The sequence below is a fragment of the Triticum urartu genome, chromosome 7, assembly GCF_003073215.2.
Source record: "Triticum urartu cultivar G1812 chromosome 7, Tu2.1, whole genome shotgun sequence".
Taxonomy (NCBI): Eukaryota; Viridiplantae; Streptophyta; class Magnoliopsida; order Poales; family Poaceae; genus Triticum; species Triticum urartu.
In genome coordinates this window covers 214,233,810-214,240,388 of record NC_053028.1, presented here as the reverse complement: position 1 = coordinate 214,240,388, position 6,579 = coordinate 214,233,810, and the positions used below count along the sequence as shown (strand labels likewise).

Genomic DNA, 6,579 nt, shown 5'->3' with positions numbered 1-6,579 from the left:
CCCCTCATTTGTCATGACCAATATATTTTTTCTTAAATTTTTTGCAATGTCAATTATGTAGTTTGTTCTTTTCATTTTCCATGACCTATAGACCATGTTATTTTTATTGTTGGTAGAATGGCAATTTTATTCTTTAGATCTTGACAATTGTTTTAGTTAGAGCATGTAAATTTATTAATTATGTTTCCCAAAACATGGCAAATTTAATTGAAAGTTGTGAACAATTTTACGAATACACCTTTCTCATGTATCCATGGAAATTCCTAAATTTGCCATCCTTTCAAAGGACAAATCACCTAACTTAGTTATCCTTTTCAAAAGAACAAATTTTGATAATTTTCCATGTCCTCGTTACAATTTTTCAAAAGATGAAATGTTTTCTAGAGAACTATTTTCCTTATTTTTGCCATGTGAACTTTTATTTATAAGTATGATGGCAATTTGTTTTAATTAGACCATGGTACTTTATTATAGGCACAACGGAAAAAATATTAATTGGACTATAACATTTTTGTTAACTAGACCATGTTATTTTTATTATTGGCACTATAGCAATTTTCTTCTTTATGGTGACTTTATTAATTAGACCATGTTAGTCTTATTGTTGGTAGTATAGCAATTTTATTCATTAAACCATGAAAACTTTATTAATTAGGCAAACACAATTTTTTGCAAGGCAACTTGTGTTTGAATAATAGCCATTGTACAACATGCAATTTAAACACAATTTCACCATGGAAACTAAATATCCGTTGACACGATAATTTCAAAAAAATTGCATGTACGCTAGAGATGTTTATGGATGACATTTTTTCTGGTGTACAAACATGAATGCCCTAGTTTGATGCAATTTTATTCTACATATCATGGTAAATTGTTTGTATGTCTTATTTATTTATTGTTGAAAATCATGGAAAGGTACCTTTTTTACTTGCAAATGACTAGAAATATATTATGAGGAGGAGTGTCCTCTTTTTTTGCTTTGTGTTTTGGGGTGTGAATGATGTTTTCAATGAGCTTCTTTGGATTACTTGCTAGTTTTGTCACTTAGAAGCATGCCATTTTTTTGTTTGTAACAATTTGTGGCAGTTGTTTTATTTCAAAAAAGGATGGCCACTTTCTCTGTGTGCTTTTTTAGCTTGTGGGCAAATTGTTAGCTTTTTCAGACCTAGTTTTTAGCACGCGAAAGTTGAGCCTCTTTTTTTGGCCCACTTTGTTTACAAGAGACATTTTGTTTTAACGATCGTGAGGGGTGTATTTGGAAGCGGGCGGAACCCCCTCGCTTTGCTAGTTCCAGTGGGCTGCCGGCCCATTCCTACCGCCCACCGATTTTCTGGTTTGGGTTTCTATGGGTTTTTTCACCTAGTTTTCTTCCATTATTTTTCAATTTTTGTTTCTTCTTTTTTTTCTGTTGGCCTTTCCCTTTTTATTTCTATTTTCCTTTAATTTTTCTGGTTTCTTTTTCTTACTATTTTCATTTTTTTCCTTTTCTATTTAAAATTTCAAGTTTTTTTCCAAAACCACAAACATTATTTCATGTTAGGAAAAGAAATTCAAAGTTTCTAAACATTTTATCAAATTGATGAAAATTTATGAAAATAGATGGACTTTTTTCTTCAAGAAATTGATGAACTTTTTCAAAATTGATGGTTTTTCCCCAATTCAATGATTTTTTGTCAAATTTGTGAAAAAATTTCAATTTTGATAAGCTTATTTTCAAGATTGATGATCTTTTTGCAATTTCAGGGTCTTATTGAAATCCATGAACTCTTTTCAAAATCATGAATGTTTATTAAATTTGCAAAAATAGATAAGTTGGTGAACATTTTTTTCAACTTGTGAACTTTTAGAAGTCAACGATCAGAGGTGTTGGGTTAATGGGTCAAGGCGCGCCAGCCATCGGATTTGAAAACAAGACAAGCAACGAGCAAGGCGCGGAGGAGCGACAAAAGTATTTAATGGGCACGACCCTGTTCAATGTGTAACAGGCGCAAGTAGGCAAACCAGCACTACCGGCGCCGGTTAGGAGGCCCCTGTTCCGGGGCATTATTCTCTGGGGTAAAGTCTATTTTAAACCTTGAACTTGTAGGATCGAAAATGAACCCCGACTTCTCAATCCCGGAAATCCACACCCTGTATTCACGTATCCCAGTCAATCCTAACCTTGCCAGAGTAATATCTTGTTTGTTGTATCGGGAAATGGAGAATCCCGGCCGGGATCGATCTCTACTCTCACTGACTATCCGGTCCCACATGTAATATTCATCTCCTTCTGTTGTCTCTCTCTCACACACAAATTCACTTCAGATCCCCTTCCTGTCTCTCCACGTGCTGGCCTACCCCGCCTCATTGAGTAGCTCAGTAAAGGAACCGGCCTGCACAGACGAGATGCTTGCCGACCTCCTTGTCCCGGCCGGTCCCGACAGGAGCGGACACAACCCGGCTGTCGAAGCGCGAGCAAGAGCTCGGACCCCCCTGTTCATCTCCGATGTGCTGTTGCATAACGACCTTCTCCCATTGGTTCTGATGCTTGCTGGCGCTGGGGAGGCTGACCTTGTCGATGTCGTCGCATGTGTGCATGCCACACGAAGGCTTCCCGCTCTTAATCATCGCACTTTCCTCCCTGTCTCTTCTCACCTTGCTTACTAGTGTGGTGTCAACGGCTGCTAGTAGCTAGCCCTGCCTGCCTGACGACGACAAAACAAGGATGCAGCCAGCGCGAGAACACCACAGGACCGTCCCGGACTAGAGAATGAGGGCACGCCGATGCCGGCGATGCGACGCGGCGAATTCTTTCTGACGATCACACATATACGAAACTAACCTATTAGTTTGCGAACTGGCCGGACGCGGCAAGGTGCGCAAGTGAACGCCTGATCAAAATACTCTATGGAGCACGTACGGCGAGGCTAGCTAGCTAGCAACCAAAGCTAGCTGATTGATTTCTCACGCACGCCATTCCTTAGCAAACGCATGCTACCTTGACGTCTGACGTCCGCCGGACAAACGTATGAAGGCCGGGGAGAGCACCATCCTCATAGTTGTGGCGGAGAAAATTCAAAAAAAAAAGTGGGGCAGAGAGGTTCTGGCATGACGACCACGACGCCATGGGTCCAGCCGTCACCAAAAATGTCTGGTTGCCGCCTGTGGTTTCCCATATTGCAGGAGTCAACGCCGACACAGGCTCTTGTGTCAATTTGAACAAGCCGCTTAGGAACACGCATACAACTATACAAGAACAGGAGGACGTCGCCAAAGCGGAAAATTTTGGCGAAGATGGATATGACATGTGGGCCAGGGATGTGAATGACTGTAGCTTGTGATCCCGGTTGGGATCAGTCTTTTCCCGGTATACCAAACATGTCTAGGGTCAGAATTGATCGGGATCTGTGAATACAGGGTATCAACTTCAGGGATTGAAAGTTTAGGGTTCATTTTCGACTAGCTCTACCAGTTCAAGGTTCAAAATAGACTTTACCCTATTCTCTGAATGTTTCTATTCGATGCAGGCTCGAGAGCAACTAATAAAGGAATACTCCTTGGGGGAGCCCCAGCAAGGATCACTTTTGGTAGCTTAGGGAGTGCGTCACTTGGGGTGCTCTTAGCCGCCGCCACATGTCGCGTGTTGGACCCTTCCTTTGGATTTTATTTATCGATTTTTTTACATGTTTTTGGTTTTCAGATTTTTTTTCGGTTTCCCTGGTTTTCTTAGGTTTTGCACAAGAAAAATTGAAAAATAAAATTTGCGTGAAAAACTCTTTTTTTTTCTCCACGAGAGGCACATATTTACTTCTTATGGAGGCAAAAAAATTATTGTTTTTCTTTTTTTTCCTTCGAAAGGCAGATATTTACTTCTCTTTGAGTTACAGATTTCCTTCCACGAGAGGGTTTTTAAGAAAACATGTTTTTTTTCACGAGAGGCATAGATGTACTTCTCGTGAGGCATAGATTTGCTTCCGCGAGTGACACAACAGTGCCTTTCGGAAAAGAAAAATATTTTTTTCTTCCGCTCGAAAATGGCAAAATTATTTTAGAAATATGCTTATGGTTCAGATTTTTTGTCTGATAAACAAATTGAAAAAAAAATCTGATAAGTGGCATCCTTGTAGTGCGAGTGCGTCACTTGTCGCAATGAAATAAGGTAGAAGTGACCTTTGCAAAGAGTGCTCTAACATTAGTGATTTCTTGGAGGCTCCTTTCCAGATCGAACCATTTCATTCGGTGGAGGTCCTTCCAGACTTTTTTTTAGGGGTTGGAGGTCCTTCCACATTTTTTTTAGTTACAAAACCTCCCAACCGGCCCAATAAATCATACTTTGTACCATGTCAGCCCATTAAAGGCAGCTCCTATTATTTCAAAACAGGCCGGTAAAATTACTCGCCTTCCTCAAGCCCACGTTTTCCTTCCCTCATTTTCTTTCCAGTCCTGTTCAATCTCGAACGCGACGCATTCATCGGAGAGGTTCGATGCGGGCGATCTCGGCGGCCGCGGCTGGGGGCATGCTGCGCGCGCGGAGTGGGCGGGGACGGCGCTGGGCGGTGGACGACGCCCGGGGAGTCGCGGAAGTGGGTGGACTGGGAGCTGCCCTGCTACATCACGTCCTTCCATACCGTCGTCATCCTCGGCGTCGGCCTCAACGCCAAGCCGGACCTCACCCTTGAGACCTGGGCGCACCACAGGCCCTCGAGCGCCTCCAGCAGCAGGAGCTCGCCGAAGCCGCTGCAGAATAACCCGACGGCTAGGTCTCCCCTCCCCGAACTCATAGACTTCTCTGACAGCCGAAAACTGTGGTTGTTTCTTGTTTATTCCACAGCGGTAAACATGATACACGATCTGAATGTTGGTTTCGCAGTTGAATTGTTATTGAATCGTGGCTGCACTTAGACAATGTGCTTTGGTGAATGCTCCATTTTAGTGGAATATGCCACTATGTGTCAGACCTGGCACTGTCAAATTCCATGGGGGTTTCACATTCTTGCTGATGAAATGTGGCCAAGTACTTCTGTTACAAAAATCTAATGCTATTACCCCTCATTCCGCTGATTGCACGGCGGTACGCTCCTGAAAGATCAGTGTGTGGTAATGACGACTGGTTAGTTAGAAGATCAAGGCCCTGTCACCGGATTTGTTATGTTAAGGTTGTAGCGTACCATGCTACTCATCAACATGCTTCACTGAGTTGTGGTTGTTAGTTTGTACTGTATGTTGGATTGTTTACGGAAGTAGCAAATGAAAGATGATTAATGTGGCTAATATAAGGGTCGCGTCAGAGATGGCTTCTCCATGGTCTTTGACCCTTTGTTAAGAATCTCCAAATATGATACAAATTATTAAGGAAATGACTCAGTCTCAGTCCCAGGGCTTGTTTGGTATGGCTCTGGGACAGGAGTGATCACATTTTCAAAAGGTTTCTGCATCCTAGCCTTTTTGCAGATGCATGAAAGTGTTGGAAGATAGCTGAACTTAGTCTTCCATGAGCAAAAATAAAGTCATATTCTGAATTTTGCAGTTGGATTACCATTCATGTAACAGTACACTGCTGGGAACTTTGTACACATTTTCCTTCGTTAAGATACTTGCAGTTTGGAAAAACACCTACTGTTTTCTCTAAGTAGACTTGAAAGAAGTTTAAAAAAAAAGGAATTTTGGGGGAGTCTGTCAGACAACCTCTAGGTCACACCCTGCACAGGTGTGTCACCTGTGCATGGCAGGGACGATCCTGTACAGCAATTGGATGCTCCCATCAGGAGCAATCCAGGCCGTTAATCACGCTCTGGCCTAGAGAGGTTAGAATGCATCAACCAGACTTAAGTGCTTGCCTCGTTATTGGTAAAGGATGCAGCGGTACAAGCCTATAGAACAGATCCTGTTCAAGTAAGGTCGTGCTACATTAGGCCGCAGCTCGCCTTATAAGCTGGTCAAACTTCCTGTGAACTGGCGAGGTGGGACTAATTAGAGCAGGCGTGCTGCGTGCAGCTGCTGCTCGGCCAGCACACGCGGTTCATGGCCCATGCAGTAGTTGGTCATCACAATGATTGGAGCCCAGCCCATGTAGTAACTGATTTTGAACACTTTTTTTAAACGGATTCTGAACCATTTAAATGTCTGAGAATTGCTGCATGGTCTGTACTTCTAATACAATGTTACTGAATTGGGGTAGTTTTTCTCCTTTAGCTTTTCCTAAATAAAACTACAGTTAGCCATTTTAAAGGAGTAGCAGACACACTGGTAGAAAGAAGAGAGAAAAATGGGACTGATGAAAACAAAACTGGAGAGAAAAATGGGTGTGGTGTAACTCCGGAACATCAGAGCATACACTTGTTGAAGTATTTTTATTGCATTTACACTGTTGTGTTACGACTTACCTGAAACGCATCGCCTGTATCTGCTTGGCCCAGTTGCCACTTGGTGCATGAAGCGTGGGTGGCTCAGTTGCTGCAAAATTAGTCATGCGGTGCGAAGCTTTCAAATTTTTGCAGTTCATGGTCTCGATCTTTCTCAGAACTTCAGCCAATTAGTTGCCTCTGGGAGACCATTGGTAGAGCTGCGCAGCTTTCTCCTGACACCGAGCATAATGTG

The 6,579-nt window shown here is 42.4% G+C and overlaps 1 pseudogene; it reads right to left on the bottom strand.

The window, feature by feature from the left end:
- Window positions 1-5,652: 5,652 nt before the first annotated feature.
- On the bottom strand, window positions 5,653-5,884 carry LOC125526208 (annotated as a pseudogene).
- Window positions 5,885-6,579: the final 695 nt, after the last annotated feature.